The 20,691-nt window shown below is 34.9% G+C and overlaps 1 protein-coding gene across 1 annotated transcript in view; it reads left to right on the top strand.

Moving 5' to 3' along the window:
- The window catches only part of CFAP299 (cilia and flagella associated protein 299), a 701,860-nt gene that overhangs the window by 581,863 nt on the left and 99,306 nt on the right, over positions 1-20,691 (top strand). The gene's annotated exons all lie outside the window — the stretch shown is intronic.

Here is a 20,691-nt window from a genome sequence, read left to right as displayed (position 1 = left end):
AGATAATTCACTTTAAAAAGGTAAATTCCTCATAAAAATCAAATTATTATTCACGGTTATCTCAAAGCCACATTCACTGCTGAGAATTTGCAAGGGGATAAACTTCTTTGAAAAAAAAAAAAAAAAAGATACTCTTGGTGGAATTCTCACTTTAAAAGTCCCTCTAAATGCCTTTTAAGGTAATAAAAGCCCCTGAATGGCTTTACATAGCCCATATGCCTTTCTTGTGTCTGAGACCTTGAAGTCCCTAGGAAACATCCAAGAAATGACCAGGGTCATTTTGACCAGCAAGGAAAAAGAGGCCCACTCTGAAGCCTAATAGGTCTTAATTTATTTTTGTCTCCACTCTACAGATAATGAAACTGCTTTATAGGATTTTGTTGTGAGTTGTAAATGAGATAATTCTTGTGAAAACCCATATGCAAAGACATTTTGTTTAGCAGCTTAACTTAGAAAATTCTGAAACAGTTCATCTCAGAAATTTGCTTTGTTGTTGTTAATAAGAAGTAATCTTTTTATGAAAAATGTATGAATTTTACACTTCAGATTTGAGTGATACACATTCAAATTAAGTTACCCATATTCAGAATATGTAACTTGAACTAGATGGTATATGTTGTGTTCTAATCTTCAATAATTAAGTACAGCATCAGCTACTTCTAAGGGTACATCTATCAAAAGTGTTTACCATGATGATAGGTGTGACTCAAATGGTAAACAAAAGGCAGAAAGAGCTTAGATGACATGACATTTAAACTGACATCAATGAAAGTAGACAAGTTGGAGTTTTGTCTTAAAGGTAAATGTTACCGGGTTATTTTGGCTTAGTTATCATGATTAAGAACAAATTATTTTACGTGGGCAGATAAGAAAGATAAACACATTTATTATTTTTTTATCTTCAGATCACAATTTTGTATGTGCACATTGCCCTTAAACCACATCCTGCATGTTTTGGATTTCAGAGACTTTAAGATTAAGGGCAGTTCTTTTTATCTGCTTATTCTCATGGTTTGTTTTGATTTTTTTCCCTAGCATGATATACAAGAGTTTTGAATTGTTTAAAGATCCTTCTGGACTTATGAGTAAAGGAAGGAGAGGATTAAGATGATCTTATTTTTATTTCATATTTATTAAGCACATAAGTTATTCCAGGATTTTTAGAAAATGCCAAACTAAAATAGCCTCCAAATAATTGGTTTGCCTCTTAGATTTTTAGAAGAACCATTCAAATGTCTCTTTGGTCCCACCTCCTTTCTTTTACGTATGAGGAAATTTAGTCACAAAGAGCTTAAGTTAGTTATCTCTAATCAGAGAGCTGGCTCATGACAAAACTGGAAGTAGATGTTTTCACTCTCATCCAGTTGAGAGTCCCTCCACTATACCAAACTGCCACTCAGGACAACTAAATATTTCCAATAAAGAAAGATGTATAATTACATACTAGAATGCAAGAACATTAAAGGTAGAAATAATCTTATTCATCCATGTGCTCAACACACAGTAACAATAAGCACTTTATAAATATGTGTTGAATAACTGAAATGTTAACCAGCACTTATTTCACTATATCACGTGGCATAAGGAATCAGTGCATCATCTTTCAATGAGGTAAGCATCTTAACTGAAGACCTAGCTATTCATTTAGCCTAGACTATATGGTCTCACTGGTAATAAGGCCACTAAACTCCACCTATCTAAGAGAGAATAACCACCTGTAGAGCACTAGTCTTGAAAATCCTAATTTCAAAGTGACCATACAAAAGTTCCTGTACAAATACCATTCTATAACTCTTCACTGTCATGTTCCAACATAATCCCTAACTGTATTGTTATACTGCCCAGATGAGCAGTTAAGTCTACACGGATTCAGCAATTTCTATCACAATGGGATCTTTTAATAATATTTTTAGAAACCAAATAAATAATTTAAAAATTACAAAATTACTATTAGTAATGTGAGTTATATAAAAGGTGATATTAAGATTGCATATGATCCAAAACTAGGATCCCCAGATAACTAAAACCTGTGTGATAACAACCTTCCCCAACAGGTTCCTAAGACAGTAACCCAGGCAAGTGGGTACCCTCTTGTCAAATGAAGCTTTTGTCCCAAAACCCAAGTAGGCCCATGGCAAAGCTAAGCTAAACCACATGAAAGATTTTGTCTGTGTTAAATATTGTCTTATGTGACCAAAGACACTCAAAATAGATTGAGAGGCCTTCTTACCTCTTTTTAACCCAAGCCCTTTTCTAAATTTTTGTTTACTAGTCTAACAAAAAGGTTTTGGCAAGAAAACAACCCGGGATATCTTTGTAAGGCCAAGAGGAAACAGCCTAATCCACTCACCCCAGTATTTCTCAGTGTGTGAGCAAGGAAAAGAGACTGAATGTCCCTTGCATGTCTGCTCAGTACATATCGTGAAACCTTACTCACCGCTTCTCCTCCTTGAGTGTAGAATGAATGGGGTGGCTGGTGAGGATGGGAGAGATGGGGGACTTTGGCTGTGTCTTCCCCTAGATATAAAAAGCAAATTACATGCAGATGAGAAGAGGCTACTGTATGTTGTTGAGCAATATTCATGGGTTCCCAAGTTCTAACTCTGACTTTTTACTATCTTCCACACAGGTGAACTCAGCCAAGTCATCTAATAGTTTTAGCACAGACATTGGGTCATGGTTGATACCTCTTTCTTTTTTCATGTGTCTGGCTGATCCCTCCAGCTTTTTCTTACTATCAGAGTAGGAGAATGGCACTAGAGAACAATAGTGAAGAAAACAGGCTTAGGAATTTGGCACAGTTGGCTTCTAATTCCAGCTCTGTCATATATAACGTGAGAAAATTACTTAACACCTCTTAAATCACAGTTTTCTGTGATCAATAAAATGGGGATAAGTGTGCTTGCTTAGTAAGTTTTATTGTGAATGTTAAGTGTCATAATGTGCAGAAAGTGTTTAGCACAGTGCATGACCCATTTTGATCACTAGTAAATATTATGTTCTAATAACAATAGCCGAGGCTTGTGAGCTTAAGTGGGATATGGAAAGACACTTTTCAGCCAGCTGAAATCTTAGACTCAGGATTACCTTTGGCACCCAAGTAACAGCTGCCCCTTCACGCGGTTAGGCTATGACACCAGATATTGCCAACAAAGCATCAGAGTAGGGAATATTTACTAGCCTGAAATGTTCATTTCCTTCAGACTCTTTGCAGCAGTGCATAGTGGAAGGCAATGGATACAGTTTGAAGGGGTATTCTTGCTAAATCCAATCTTACTACCATCCCTTTAACCATAAAATAGGTTAAATGCCCATGTACTGCCTGAAACAAGAACAAATAGAATTTATGTTTATCTTGCTCATTTTGGTTGCAACAATTCTAATCATGAAGAATTGGGGCAAAATCTTTTCACTATTTCCTATGTCTCAACAATCTCTTCTGTTTAATCATCCATCCTTATTCATAGCACCATCTGCTCAAGTCTCACACTGGTTTGTTTTTTGTTTTTTGTTTTTTTTCAAAAGAGCTTTCAATTTTTTCAGTGATGTTTTTGAAAATCTGATCATTTACATTCTGTTGCATAAAACTATTCAATGACTTTTATTGCATTTAAGTTAAATTGAAAGCCATTATTAGAACCCACATGGCCTACAGAAATTGGTTCCCACCTAATCTCAAATTTTATTTCACATCATGCCTTCTCCACCCTCTTCTCTGCTCAGCCACATTGACTTTCTTTCTATTTCTTGAACAGGCAAGGCTATTTCCTGCCTTAGGGCCAGAGTACTTGCTATTCCCTTTGTCTGGAATGTTCTTCACTCATATCTTCCGCTGGATTTTTATTATTCAAGTTTCAAGTAAAACAATTTCTTCTCAGGAAGACCCTATTCAACTACCCTATCTGCTAGATTTCTTCCAATTAATCTCAACTTTATTGTTTTCACAGCACAGTATCTCTGCCTGTAATGTTGGTTTTGGGCAAAATATTTAATTTTTATGTGATTATAAAATAGAAATAGAAATATCTAATACATCAGAAATTCAAATAAAGCTCCTATCAAATAAAGGATTACTAATAAATTGTGGCTTATTTATTATTGAGAAATTATTTTTTCTTTCTATCAAGCATGCAAATGACTCATGTGCATTTTGAGGTTAAATATGAAAAGTGGTAGAAGAAATACATTTTTATCTTCTCTTTTCTATTGTTCACTTATGCATTTTGTCAATAAACATTATTGCATGTTTTCTCCATGCTGGGTGTGATGCTTGATTGTGGAGATACCAAGATAAATGATAGCATCCCTAATCACAAGCAGCTCGAGCTCTAATAGGGAGACTTTATTAGAGGCACACTGCATCTCATTCATCTCCTGAGGCAGTGTGATAGGAATGAGGTAAGAAATGAGTTCTGTGGGGACACTGCATAGGGGTGGAGGAATTGGTCCACAAAATCCTCCAATGAGATGAGTTTCAAAGGGATAAGAGAAGATGGTCAGATGGTAAAGGAGAGGAAGCTCATTCCATATTTTCAGGTGATAAATTCTGTGTGTTTTTCGCTAGACTGTGAACTCCATGAGGTCTGGGTCTTACTTTGTTCAATATTGTATCTCCAGCACCTAGGATAGCACTTGGTACACAGTAGTCTCTCGTTAGGTATCCTTGAATGAGTCCCTCTAAGGCATAGTATGATTTACTCTGGTGCCTATACAAGATACAGATGGGTTTTTAAACTCAGAATTTGACAGAGAAAATGAGATTTTTGAGGTTGACAATTATAATGAGAACTATAAATAATTTACCACACATTCATATTCAGTGAATTATAAAGCCTATCTAGTGGTTTCAGATATTGATTTATAGTTTCTCCTTACTGAGGAAGTGGTTTTAACCCATAATTAGTATTGTTAATTGATGAGATTCTCCTCAGGCTTGTTCATATCTTCTGTTGTTTGTCTTAGGGTGCTCTTATCCCATTGGTATGACCACATTCTTTTCCACTCCTTTATCTCTGATTTTTTAGCCTTTGCTTTCTCCTGAAGTCCTTTAATACCAACCAGCACACTGCAAAGTGCTGAGTGCCTATCTGCCTGCTACTGAGAATGCCTCTGTAATGTTGCTGTCATTTTCTGTAAGGTTCCAAGATTGTCCCCTATCCTCCTTAGCAATTGCATTCTTCTGCAAGAACAATGCCCTTTAGTGATGATAGTGAAAAGGTAACAAAAATCCCTTTGGTCAGAAGAATCATTTTGTTCTTGGAGTCTGAACTGAAAACAGAACCTAGTTTCCTGCCTGCCACCCCACAAGCATAGTATAGTAGTAAGATCATAGTCTTCATGTCCAGATGCTTGGGTACAGATTCCAGCATCATGACTGACAATTCCAGCTACTTTAGATTCATTTCTTCCTTCCCCACCCTACTCTACCCAGGAAGGTTGCTTCCATTAAAGTACATGCATGATATCAGGCTCTGGCCCCAGTGGGATATGGCCAGTATGAAACTCTAGCATGAAGGTACTTATTCCCTTGACCCTTCGTAGACATATAGCTGTCTATGTCCCTTGACATAATCTCTCTGCAATTCTGCAGGATACTCACATACAACTCTTCCTCCCTTTCCTTTTTGGTTTCTGACAAACTATCCCTCTTGGGAGTAGTGTTGGGGGAAGTCTAGTGGCAGAGATGGTGTCAGTTTTCTTACTAATAGCTCCAGTTTCATGCAATATCCCTTGTGGTGACCCTACATGCCATCCATTAGTCCCTGTGTAAACAAACAAATGTTGCCATTGTTTCCTGTTAGAAATCTGACTGATGCACTAACTACGTGACCCTAGGCCAGGTACTTAACCTTCTTGTGCTTCAGTTTTCTCATCTGTGAAACAGAATTAACAATGGTACCTACATTATGGGTCTTGAGTTAAGATTAAATGAGAAAATTTCTGGCGTATAGTAAATACTCAATAAACAATAGCTTTTAGGGCTACTATTTGTTGCATGGTGACACTTTCTGTGAAGCATAATTAGATAAATAGTTCCCTGAAGATTATTTTGTTGGCCTTTGCTTAATTATCTCAATCCCAAATGCCTGTCAATTATACACCTACTGTGAATCAGGACAGGAAACATATTAAGGATACAAAGTTAAGACTGGGCGTGGTGGCTCCTGCCTGCAATCCCAGCACTTTGGGAGGCTGAGGTGAGTGGATCACTTGAACTCAGGAGTTCAAGACCAGCCTGGGCAACATGGCGGAACGCTGTCTCTACAAAAAATACAAAAATTAGCTGGGTGTGGTGGTGTGCGCCCATAGTGCCAGCTACTCGGGAGGCTGAGGTAGAAGGATGGCTTGCACCTGGGAGGTCAAGGCTGCAGTGAGCTGAGATCATGCCACTGCACTCCAGTCTGGGCAATAGAGTGAGACCCTGTCTCAAAAAAAAATGTGATACAAAGTTTGATAAACATATACTCTCCAGACTACAAGGACCTCAAAAACCACAATATAAAGTGCTGAGTACTAAAATAGAAACATAGTTATGCCTCAGGGATGTGTTCTGAGAAATGTGATGTTAGGCAATTTCATCTTTTTGTAAACATAGAGTTTACTCACACAAACCTAGATGCCTATTGCTTCTAGGCTACAAACTTGTGCAATGTTACTGCCTGAATATTGTAGGCAATTGTAACACAGTGGTAAGTATTTGTGTATCTAAACATAGAAAAGGCACTATTAAAATATAGTATATTTGGCAACTGTGGTGGGAGGGATTGCTTGAGCCCAGGAGTTTGATACTAGCTTGGGTAATATAGTGAGACCCTCACTCTCCAAATACTAAAACTAAAAATAAATTAGCGGAGTGCGGTGGCACTTGTCTATAATCCTAGCTACATGAGAGGCTGAGATGGAGGATCACTTGAGCCCAGGAGATCAAGGCTGCTGTGAGCCATGATCACACTAATTCACTCCAGCCTGGGTGACAGAGCAATACCCTGTCTCAAGAAAACAAAAACAAAACAAAAACAGTATAAAAGATAAAAAATGGTACATCTGTATAAGGCACTTACCATGAATGGAGCTTGTACCACTGGAAGTTGTTCTGGGTGAGTCAGTGAGTAGTGAGTGAATGTGAAGGACTAGGACATTACTGTACACTATGGTAGACTTTATAAACACTGTACACTTAAGTGACACTAAATTTATAAAACATTTTTCTTTCTTCTATAATAAATTCACCTTAACTTACTATAACATTTTTACTTTATCAAATTTCAAATTTTTAAAATTTTTTGACTCTCTTGTAATAACACAATATAAAACACAAATACATTGTACAGCTACATAAAATATTTGTCTTTATATCATTCTACAAGCTTTTTATATTTTAAAATTTTTGTTACTTTTTCTTTACTTTTTAAACTTTGTTGCTAAAAACTAACACAGAACTAGCCTACACTGGGTCAGGATCATCAAGATGTCACTAGGCAACAGGAAATTTTCAGCTCCATTATAGTTGTATGGGACCCCCATGGTGCATGAGATTCGCTGTTAACCAAAATGTTGTTATGGGGTACTGGATGTATTTTTAAAACTGTTAGGAGAGCTCAGATGGGAAGCAGAGGAAATTCCTATGACGATGGTAAAAAGAATTCCCCAAAATGATGGTTAATTCTGTTTGAAACCTAGAAAAAAATCAAGTACAGGTAAAAGAAAGCAGTGAGTTTCTGAGGGCACATTCCCAGGAAAATAAAAACAGACTATGAATACATTGAGAAGATAGTTATAGTTTTGCTGGAAATTTTGAGGGGATTAGTGATAGGTACATAGAAAATCAAGGGAGTAAGCATGATCTCACCTATATGTGGAATCTAAAAAAGTTGATCTCATAAAAGTAGAGAGGAGGATTGTGGTTACCAGAGGCTAGGGAGGGTAGAGGGAGGGAGAAATGGTGAGAGGTTGGTCAGTAGGTATAAAGTTGCAATTAGATGGGGGGAATGAATTCTGAAGTTCTATTGCACAGTAGGGGGACTATTGTTAAAACAATGTATTGTATATTTTAAAATAGCAGAAGATTCTGAATAATCTCACCACAAAGAAATGAGAAATGTTTGAGGTGATGGATATGCTAATTACCCTGATTTGATCATTACACAATGTATACATATATTGAAATATCACACTGTACCCCATAAATATGTATAATTATTATGTGTCAATTAAACATTTTAAAGCTTAAATAAACTGAGGAGGTAAAAAAGTCAAAACAACCCAATAGAAAATAAAAAGTTTGAAGAAAGAAAATTTAATCATAGCTAGGGAATAGATACTTCAACCTTTCTGATTCTATAGCTCAGCTGTGGCTAATGTTTATAAGGTACAAAAATTGAAAACACTGACTGATTTTTTAACCTAAAATTATGGCATAACTTTATGGTGGGGTAAAAGGAGAAAAAGTTTAGGAATGGTTTGAGAGTGAAAAAGAAACATATTAGAAATCATCATCTTCCATATAATTAGAAGTAGAAGCAAAAAGAAAAACATTAAGAAATATCAGTATTAATATGTTATTTAGAAACAACTAAGAGTTAAAGAAGATTCTTTTGAGGAACAGATACCAAGATGAGGGAGGAGAAAAAGGTAATACTATATTTCTTGGAAAACTTTGAAGTTAGTTTTAGAAAGTATATGAATGCATTTCTAAAACTTGAGTTTTAGAAAGTATATGAATGCGTTATTGAATAAAATAAATACAAATATGAAATTAAATACCTTACACAAAAGGAATTATATGTAAGGGAGAGGTGAGAATGGTCCTAGAATAATAGTTTGGTAGGACATTATGAGCAATCTGCAATAGTAAAAAGGTTGCACTTTAGAACTCCAAGTAGCTAATAAAAACAGGAGAATCATATGCAGATTTCCATTTTAGAGAAGAATTTCTTAGCTAATTTTGAAAATGGATAGAGTGAGGAATGAACGGTATCCAGGAAAGTAGTTATGATAGTTCAACAGGGAAACAATGAGGTTTGAAATAAGATATTGGCAATCATCACACAAAGCAAAGACATGGTTTGAGACATTTCTTGAAGCTAAAATCAGCAGAATTTGGTGATTAATTAGATGTGGGAAGTAAAAGAAATCAAAGTTAATACAGAAGCTTCTACATTTTGGTTGATGGTATAGATATTTGTTCTTATAACAAACATAAGAGCAAATTTATGCAATGACATGGTTTTAAAAATCTAGATGCCTGGATTACATTCAGTTAGAATGATGTAGTAGACAGTAACACACACAATTTTAAAAATCAAGCAAAAACCTCAAAACTGGAGATAAACGATTTAAAATCTTCTGGTGTATAAGTGGTAGTTGAAATCACTGTCCAAGAAAATAGTGTCTGGCCAAACTAAGGAGCATCTATATTTAAAGAGTATCCAGTAATGAAGCCTAAGAAATGTATTAATTCCTTATTAACTTAATCATTCTTTCAAGAAATATTTTTAAGCATCTACTATGAGTTAGGCACTGACAAGTTCTTTGTAAACGTTTCATCAAAGTTTTCCTGTGGTTCTAAGTAAATTCTTTCTTTTAAACCTCTTAACATTTTGTGGAAATAGATGAAAATAAGAAAGACACTATGCATTTCATTATTTCACAATTATGTCATTTTACATTCATAAAAATGTAGGGAAAATACATAGCTGGAATGAAAGGAGAAGAAAAAGAAGGTTGCCTATGTAGGAACTGAAAGGTATAGAAGAAGGTCTGGGTATTTGGGCAACCCTGACCCATGAACTGATCCATAAAGTAGAAGAAAAATGACTTGAGAAAGACCCAATCAAAGCATCAAAACTATTGGAAAAATCAAGTAAGCTATAGGGTCATGTAGAAATAATAATTTGAGTATGAAAATATGGGATGGGATGGGACCATTTTCAGGGATATTCAATTCAGCCTTCATCTTCTATTAAGCTGATCTATTATTTGGTATTGGAATGAAATCACAGATCTTGGCTCTCTGGCACATTGTTTTGTTGGTTACAGTAGCCTCAGTGTGGAACTACAGTTGAATTTCTATCATTAAAACCCTGGCGATATGATTTGTCAGGAAGGCTCAGCTGGTGTTTATTATAGACCTGCGATTGTACTACTAAATGTATGTCAGCTTCTACAAGGATAGATCTGGGCTTCTTTTGGCAATCAAAGGAATATAAGAGGAGAATATAAGAAGGGAGCTGGATATTTTTATATTCGGACCTACCTATATAACTATTTAATTATTAAATATTTTTGTATTGTACCTTTATACTTCCTTCCCGCCTTCTCTTCCATTTTCTGTCTCTTCTCTTTATTCTTTCTTGCTCTGTTCCAAGTCAGCACTAAAACACAAACACATTAAAATAAAACTGTGGTTCTCAAAGTGCAATTCCCTTGATCAGCAGAATCAGCATCATCTGAGAGCTTGTTAAAAATGCAAATTCTTGGACATCATCTCAGACCCACTGAATCTGAAATTCTGGGGATGGGCCTCAGCAATCTGTGCTTTGCAAGCCTTTCAAGTGATTCTTATGTGTGATAAACTTAGAGAAACACCCAATAAAATGAAGAAATTGGAGACACACACACATACATACACACAGAAAGAGACAGAGGGAGAGAATAATAAAATAATAAGATAAATCAAAAAGAGAAGTTTGAACATAGAATTGTTTTCATGGCAAACAAAAAGTTTGATTCTATGCTTTCCAAACAGATAAAAGCAAAGAAGGAAGCATTATCGGTTTATGTGATTCTTTTGACACTGCATTCTATTCAAGAAAGAACCAAATTCCTTTCTCTGTTGCTCTTAGCAGAAAGATTTTTGAAGGGTTATCTAAGTAAGGCATGTTTATTTCTTATTTCTCTATTCACTCTTTAATTCATCATAGTTGGCCTCATCACCTATTGAAAATGCTCTTGATGACATTCACCAGTGTAAAATTATCTTTCTAATATTCAGCAACATGAAACCCAACTAGTTATTCTATTCTATTCCTTTTGATAGATGCACATTAGGAATATCATAAATTCATTCACTCAGCAAATAGTTATTGAGCAGCCAGTATGTACCAGGCACTGTGCAGGACATTGTTGATAACATGTAGAACAAAATGAAGTCTCCACCTTTATGGCCCCTGAAAACTAAGGAGAAAGAAAGGCAATTTCTTTTCTTTTTATTTATTTATTTTTTTGAGACGGAGTCTCACTCTATTGCCCAGGCTGGAGTGCAGCGGCATGATCTTGGCTCACTGCAACCTCTGCCTCCCGGATTCAATTAATTCTCCTGTCTCAGCCTCCCAAGTAGCTGGGATTATAGGTACCCGCCACCACACCCAGCTAATTTTTGTATTTTTAGTAGAGACGGGGGTTTCCCATATTGGTCAGGCTGGTCTCGAACTCCTGACCTCAGGTGATTCACCTGCCTCAACCTCCCAAAGTACTGGGATTACAGGCATTAGCCACCATGCCCAGCCAAAAGACAATTTTAAAATAAAGTAAAACATAAATAAATACCAAGATAGATATAGCTGCTATGAACAAAAATAAAACAAGGCAAAGCCATAGCACCTGGAATGTATATGCTACTTTTGTTAGAGAGGCCAAGGTAGACTTCCAGAGGAGTGAAATTTTAGCAGAGATCTATATGAAGTGAGAGACCAAGATTTTTAGATAGCTGAGGAAAGATCATTTTTGGCAGAAAACATATCATACAAAAGGGCCTAGGCAGAAACATTTTTATCAGAAGACAAATATGGCTGGAGTAGAATAAGTTATAGGGAAAATAGTGGGAATTAGGTTGGAAAAATATGCAAGAAACAGACTATATATGTTGAAGGTAGAGGCAACAAGACTTGTGAATGGATTGAAATGAATGTGAAGTGTCATGAAAAGCAGGCATCAAGAAGAACCCCGAGGTTTTTGGACTGAGCAATTAGCTAAATAGTGTTGCGTATTACATGGAAAGAGGATTTGGTTTAGGTGGTGAGACAGGATATTAAAAGAAGTTGTGTGATAGGCATGTTCAGTTTTAGTTGTCTATGAGACCTTAGAGAAGAGAGAAAAGAATATATACACTAGTCTGAAATTCATGAAAGAGTAAAAAGTGATAATTAAATAAATTCATGGAACTGGAGAAGATCAACTGGTGTGTGAATACAGACAGAAAAAAGATGAGGACGAAGCCTGGGAGAATTCCAAAATTTAGAGGTCAGAAAGAAGAAAAGGAGCCAATTAAGAAGAGACTGGTGAAGCAGAAGAAAACTTTGAGAATACACAGTGTCACTGGTGCAGACGAAGAAAACATTTCACAAAAAAAGGTGGTGAACAATTATGTCAAATGCCACTTGGAGTTCAAGTAAAATGTTTTAAAAATGAAAACTGACCTTTGGATTTGTAAAGATAAAATAGTTGGTGTAAGAAACAAAGCTATTTCAGCAGAGTGCTGCAGGAAAATGACTGTAACAGCTAAAGAAATGTTGAGCATTCTGCTATAAGGAGAAGCAGACATGCGGGACTGTAATTAGCCTCTTTCTTTTTCAAATAGTAGATATGACAGAATGTTTAAATGTTAATAGTAATGAACTTACACAAAGTAAATAAGAAATCAGTTATCTGAAAGTAACATGAGATGAAATGAGGTCAAATGCACAAAAAGAAAGACTGGCCTTGGATAGAAGCATGGATATCCAAGCCCTTATAACAGGATGAAAGGAAGCACACAGATCTAGATGCAGATGGATCTGCACGTCTGATGGGAGGAAGACACAGTGGCTCTGTTCTGATTGTTTGTATTTCCAGAGAGAAAATAATTGAATGTGAGAAAGGGTGTTCGTGAAAGTTTGATGAGAGAGAAGATATGTAAAAAATATCGGGAGCATGGGAATTTATGGTCATTAATTTTTACTGAGACCAGTCATCACAGTTTCCTTTTCTAGCCAAACTCAGCTGTTGCTATGAAAAAAAAAAAAAAAAAGACAGAAAAGGAAAATTGGGTTGAAACGGTATCAGAGTTTTCTAAACTAGTACAATAGAAGGATGTGTGCAAGAAATATGAAGTGCTACACAACTGAACAATTTTGATGCTGCACCATGGAATCTAAATTTAATAAAGAGAAAAAAATGAGCAAATAAAGAAGATAAGCATACTAAAATGTGATGGTTTAATGGATTAGTGGCTCCGAAGAGCTGAAAGGATTATTGGATTGAATATGTTAGCTAGAAAGACAAGTGATGGAGGTCAGGAAACAGTGGATAAAGACAAGATTTTGGAATTGTGCAGTCAAAGAAAGAGTAGATATTCGTTTTAGAAATTTATAAAATATAAACAAAATCAACTTATGGAAAACATATATATTATATGCATACACATTTGTGTACATGGGTGTGTTTCTGAAGTTAGTATTTTTCATTGATATATATTCATCACTGTACCAATGATATATGATGTAATTATTGTAGCTATTTTGTCTAATAGGGCAAGTTCTACTGTTTATTTCTCCTTTATAAATCATCTTATTCTTAACCATTTGTTCTTCAAGCTAAAATTTTAAGTAATGAAAGATACACACTTCTGTTTTGCTTAGAATTTCAGCAGTTATTTCATAACTTTTGTTCAACAATGTAGTCTTTTCATTTCGTTTTTATGTTATTCTAGAAATTTATTTTACAAAAAATGTTTTGCAAAATGTTATAATTCTAATAAAAAATAATGCAAGTAAAGATTGCCTGCGCAATAGCTAATGGGTTATTACTAGCATAAAACCCATCTTTTTTGTATAAATATTTTGTATTGGATCAACTTATTGAACTGTCTTAGAAGTTTTTCAATTCACTCTTTTGGATTTTCTAAGTAAATTACCAGTTCATATATAAATATAATAATTTTACTTTCTTCTTCCAAGTACTTAAAGCTCAATTTTTAAAAATTTCCAATCCCTGGACATTCTAGAACATTTTGAATACAAATGGTGAGACAAGATATTCTTAAATTATTCCTAATTTCACTGGTAATTCAAAATAAAGCCATTTAATCAGGTGCAGTGGTTCATGCCTGTAATCCCAGCACTTTGGAAGGCCATGGGGGGTGGATCATTTGAGGTCAGGAGTTAGAGACCAGCCTAGTCAACATGGTGAAACCCCATCTCTACTAAAAATACAAAAATTAGCTTGGAGCAGTGGTGTGTGCCTGTGGTCCAAGCTACTCGGTAGGCTGAGGCAGGAGAATCAGTTGAAACTGGGAAGCAGAGGTTGCAGTGAGCCGAAATCGTGCCACTGCACTCCAGTCTGGGCAGCAGAGCCAGACTCTATCTCGAAAAATATAATAAATAAATAAATAAAGCCATTTAAAATATAGATATGTCTTATAAAGCTAGGAGAGAAAAAAAACAACGATTCCCCCTGAGAAATCAATCCCCAACCATTGCAAAATGAACAAGCCAGCTATATGCAAAATTCTTAGTTTCTTATGGTAAATAACTACAGATTGCAAAGGGGCTGCAATTATCCACTTTGACCTTTATCCATGACCCTTTGCAATGACACTTGGTAGCTCCTCCCATCAAGAGAAGAAGTCACTCTGCCCTGCCTCTTGAATCTGGACTGGCCTGCAACCTGCTTTGGCCAACAGGATGTGGAAATAAATGTGTGCTTGTTCTGAGCCCAAGCCTCCAAGAGGAAAGACAAAGAACTGTGCTAAACATAACTCTGTGAATTGTATGAATAGTGAAAATTATATATTTTATATATATATATGTAAAACTGCAATTGGCTGAGATAATATAGAATTTAAAAATAGTTATCAGCACAAAACATTCAGAAAATAACTTGTCGCAGAGAGATTTATAATGATGGGCAGTTTTAAATGTTAGAAAACAATAGTTGATTCCTAGAGAACTGAGGCTCCATTTGCAAAATCACTTACGTTCTGAAACAAAAAGAAGAGTCTGTAAAATTAATGATTCATTAGAGCATTCCAGAGATTTAAAATTCTAGCACATAACGATTCCTTCATTTGTCTCTATCAGAGAGCACCCTGACAGTCTGCTCTCTGGGTAACACAAGAACTTAGCTTTGTTTGACGGCTCTCATTCCCTGGAAAAGGACATTTCAGTTTTAGTAAAGCAACATACTGCTTAGCATGCTTTTTTTTTTTTTTTTAAGTGACTTTGGCTTCACTGTCAATAAAGTCCCATTTCGATGTATCAAGTTTATGTCCCCTTATTAGTATTTGCCAAGAAAAATCAGGCAACACATGTAGTCAGCTTATAACAAGTTTATGAATTTGTATTTTAATCCACTTCTGGGAAAAGACAAGCAGCCAAAGATCCAAATGATATATTAATGGTCTAAATTTTACTTTAATTCATCTTTTTCCAATATATGAAAGGTAATGAGGACCTAACTAAGTATCGCATAAGTCTTTTCAACTAACATTGGTTCCCTTTGAGGTCATAGGCTCCCTCAGTAAAATCTCAGATTCTACTACCCCTTGGTGTCTTATTCCCCACTTCAATATCGGAAGCAATGTGTCTTGAAATTTCTTCATCGCTTGTTCTTGTGGGGTTTTTTTACGTGGTTAAACAAAAGCTAGTATTTTCTGCTTAGGTTGCTAATAAACAGATCAGTATTCGTGGCTTCAAATGAATAGCATTTGATTTTTCTAATGCTTTTGTTGGTTGCACCTTGACTTGTTCTAGATAGGATTAAAGGGTTTTATCTAAGGAAAATATGAATTTTGGAAGTTTTTCCTTTATAAACATAACATCATCATTTTTAAAAGCCTTTTAATATATAAAGTATCGTTTTCATGTGTCTTTTGGGAAATCAACTGTGATTAAAAATGTTATTAGAATGAAAAAGATCATATATTGTATGATTCCACTTTTATGAAAAATCCAGAAAAGAGACTCTATAGAGATAGAAAGTAGATTAGTGATTGCCTGGGGCTGGGGGTGGGGACAGGGATGGCTACAAATGTCATAAGGGATCTCTTGGGAGTGATGAGAATATTCTAAATCTGAGTTGTGTTGTGCAACTCCATAAATTTACTAAAAATCATTGAATTGTACACTTAAACTTCAGGGTGAATTTTTATGTTATGTAAACTATACTTCTATTTAAAAATATTATTAGGTAAACCTAAGCAATTATTTATAACATTTTTAAATTATTCTTAAGTATGTAGAGGGCTCTGAATAACAAAGCTTTCAGTTACTGAAATACGTCACACTCAGGCTGAAATAAACCTAATTCTTCAAGGGGCTCATCTGACCTATTCGCCCCATTCTGGATGCCAGAATAGTGGTTTTATTGTCAATTGGGTGTGTCTTGTATATATAGATTATATATATATATATACACACACACACACACACACATACACACATATATATACACATATATACACATACATATACACATATATACACATATATACACATATATACACACATATATACACATATATACACATATATATATACACATATATATAATAACTAAAAAGCTTGTTTCAATTTTAGCTTCAAAGTATATCAAAAGTTTTAACTGTGAATAACTAAACTTAAGAAAGAAACTGAACCATGTACGGCAGCCCTAACATAACTGTATGTTCCATTCCAGGCAATGGAATTCTGATATGATTATTCCATTTCCATATCCCCTAAGGAATTCATAAAACTCTTAACATGCTACAAATACAATAGCAACATTAATGACAAAAGTTTTCAAAAGCAATAGATATTATTTGTTGAGTGCTTACCATGTACCAGGCATTACCAAGGGCTTAGCAAAATAGTGTTATTTAATTTACACACCAATTTAGGTATTATTATGCCCATTTTCTTATAGAGGAAACTAAATCTTAAAACGTATTACTAACTTACCAGTTTCACACAGTAAGTAGGTGACAGAGCCAGCATTTGAATCCAAGTCTATCCATCATGCAGTAGATAAGAACCTATTATGGGAAGCCAACCTGGGTGTGAGTTTGGGTGCTCCCCTCTCTAGCTACATGTCCTTGGGAGTTACCAAAACTCCCAATGCTTTCATCTCCCACATGTATAAAATGAGGGTAATAATGCTATCTAGCCATTATAAAATATTTGACACAATTAAATGAGATAATGAATGTGAAGCTCTTAAAACTTCACTCGGAATATGGTGGCTTCTTAATAAACGATAACAAGCATTCATAGAAGAAATAATTACTATTAACTCTGGAGAAAAATATACATTTTGAGATGAATACACAATTAACTGAGACTGTTAGTTTAACTTCATTCAAATTCTTAGGCAATACACAAAATATAAATAAGGCAGTGAAATTTCAACCAACCCTCAAGTTCCTGACAACTATTAATATCTGCCACCACATTTGTCTGATTATCAGTGTTATCACCTCTTCTGCCTCTATAACCCCAAACCGTGCCATTTAAAAGATGGATTTCTAAAATTAAATGTTGAGTTGTAATTTCCTGACAATTTGTCAGCAATTATCACATACTAATAATTCCAATCAAATTTCAAAAATAATTTAATAAAGCATTGTGTTCATTAGAACATTATTTTATTTTAGCACACTTTTTAAAAATTTTACTAAAAAGTCTTCTTAAAAATCTTCCCAAGTCTTCTTATACTTTTAAACATATGTAACCATACTTGGAAAGACATAATGAGAGAATTTACATTTTTTCTATGCAGATTTGTGTAGCCACAAGTGATTATCTTTTTTGCATTTAGAAGTTTAGGTTTAAAATTTTTAATTGGGCATTTTTTGGTTGAAAATTTAAAAAAAACATAGATACAATGATTAACAACCAGAATTCTAACTGGGAAAATAAACAACAGTATTTGCATGATGTTTATGAATTGGGTGCTCAGGGCAGATGACCCTGACAGCACATGAATGTAAGCTAAGCAGTTCCAGGCAGGCAGTGAGTATTCTGTTGCTCTACAGGCTTAAAGGAGAATCATGAAGAAAGAGGCTGCTCAATGGCCAAACTAGCTAAATGCTCAGGTCTTAGCAGGATTCTGCTGTTTTGTTTGTTTTCGTTTTGTTTTGTTTTTGGTAGAAACTTGCTAGATTTTTCAGGAAGGTGCTTAAGAGCACAGAACTTATGAATCTAAGTGAGACACTGAGAGTAGTTTGAGTGACTTGCCCAGGGTTATATACGATGATTCTAGAGGGACCCACACTTATATTCTGTTTGACCTCACTTAAAGTCCTCCATCATCAGACAACCAAGAATTCACAAAAATCACGGAGCAGACATTTAACCCTCACAGAACTGGAGAAGTGAGATTTGAAATAAATTTAATCAGGTTTCAGGGAAAAGGGGATTTAACTGACCCAAGAAGGCTATATATAGTAACATAAAATAGTGAAATTATGGCCAAATGTATATAATTTTAGATTATCAGTCATTTTACTTACAGGAACAATGAAGTGTAAAGAAATTTTGCTATTAGCTTAGGATAAACACCAAGGCTTCATGTTTGTTTTCAAGTTCTTTAAATCGATATCAATTTTATAATTTTTACGTATTCATTTTCTGCTTAATTTAGAAATAATGGCAGTGAATTCATCAAAATGATCATGAATTGTCTATATGTTCTTCTAGTTCTATCAATTTGCGCTTTAAATATCTTGAAACTTTGTTTTTAAAGGTTAACTCAAGTTTTGAATTGTATATTTTTTATGATATTAACCTTGTGTCATTATGTAGTGAAGCTCCATCCCTAGTAATGGTTTTTATGTGAAAATCCATTTTGTCTAACATTAGTACACTGATAACTGCTCTTTTTGGATGAAAACTCTCCTGTATCTGTGTTTTTTGATTACCTAACTTTCAACCTTTAAGTGCTATTATGTTTCATGTTACATATATATATATGCTAATAAGCTTGTTTTTAACTTAAACATTTAGTCATTTATACTTATTGCAATTACTTAATTATTTTAACTTCTCATAATCTGTATGAGTTTGCTAAGGCTGCCACTACAAAATACCCCAGACAATGCCTTAGGCAACACAATTTTATTTTCTCACAGTTATGGAAGTTGGAAGTCCAAGATAATTGAAGGTGTTGGCAGATTTGGTTTCTTATGAGGGCTCTTTTCCCTTTCCTTGCAGATGGCCATCTTGCTGTGTCCTCACACAGTCTTGACTCTGTACACGTGCACCCTGGCATCTCTCTGTGTGTCCACATTTACACAATCAGCTTGGATTAGAGCCCACCCTAAAAACTCATCGTAATGTATTCACATTTCAAAAGGCTCTGTCTTCAAACACAGTCATCTCTGTGGTACTGGAGTTCAGGGTGTCAGCATATGAATTTGGGGAGGACACAAATGAACCCATGGCACTATATTTACATTTTGTGTATTTTATTTTTCCTGACTCTTCTATAATTTTCCTTTTCGTTATTTCCTTCTATTTAATTGGTTAGTTAACTTTATATATCCTGTTATAATTTAAAGGCCATATATACTATTTCTTATTTCTTAATAATCATCCTATTTATCAAATTCTAAAATTGATCAATATATCTGCCCTCATTCTGAAAAATTCCAGAATAGCACAACACTTTAATCACTCCCTCCAAACACACAAGTTTATTTCAAACATTTTAAACATATTATTCTTTCTGTTTAAGAAGGAATTATTGTTGTTTTATACAGTCAATATTTGTTTCTATGTACCTCTATATTTGCAACTGTCTTTGATTATTATTTTTTCTTTATCTTTGACTTGGCAGCTAGAATCACTTCCTTTTGCCTGAAATACATCCTGCAGAATTTCTTTGAGCAATGATCTGATGTTAGTCAAATCCCTCATTATTTTTTTTGTCTGAAGATGTTTATATTTTGCTCACTGGAAAGAGTTTTCTCTGGCGTACTGTTCTTGGATAATTCTTATATTTTCTGGATTCACTGAAGATAGTACTTCATGCATTTTTTATTTCTCAGCTTTCTGTTGAGGCAATAAGTTCTATGAACTTCTGTCTCTGAAAGGGTAGAATTTGTTTCCTGCATCCTCACCCCACAAGGTCATGGAAACCTTCCTCAAATTCCCTGATGTTGGGCAAATGCTTTCAGAACAAAGATTATTTTAAGGCCTTACTCTCCTCTCTGGGTTCCTGCTTTCACTTAGTTTTTGGACTCTGAATATTTCTTTTCCTTGCCAGGGCATCAATGCATTTTACAAGTTATTGTTTTAGATTTTATTCAGAATTTTTATTTGTTTTTAGTAGGAAGGTCAGTCACAATATCTAGTCTGCCATTCTGCTGGAGAAATAAGTTTGGTTCATCTCTCATTTAAAGACAGTGGAGAGGATATTTGGGATATTTTTCTTTTTCTGTTAATATAATTCCATGGGTGGGGGCTTCTCTGTGTGTGTGTGTGTGTGTGTTTGTGTGTGTGTGTGTGTGTGTCCCAATATGACATAACTGACATCGGGAGCAACCTTGATGGTGAAAAGATGTCAAGCACCTTTAGGAATGAATATGAAATTATGAAATATTGAGAATTATAGCTCATGTCCTTGTTTAAGGAGGTGCAGCCTTGCTAGACATTGGTCTGTAGTGTGAGTCTCAAGAAGTCTCTGAGTTACTGTTTGTTTATAATTTGTGCTGCATAAATTAAGAAATAAGTGGCT

This window comes from Hylobates moloch, unplaced genomic scaffold, assembly GCF_009828535.3.
Source record: "Hylobates moloch isolate HMO894 unplaced genomic scaffold, HMol_V3 SCAFFOLD_2, whole genome shotgun sequence".
Taxonomy (NCBI): Eukaryota; Metazoa; Chordata; class Mammalia; order Primates; family Hylobatidae; genus Hylobates; species Hylobates moloch.
The sequence above is the reverse complement of the archived record's forward strand: the minus strand, read 5'-3'. Positions and strand labels throughout refer to the sequence as shown.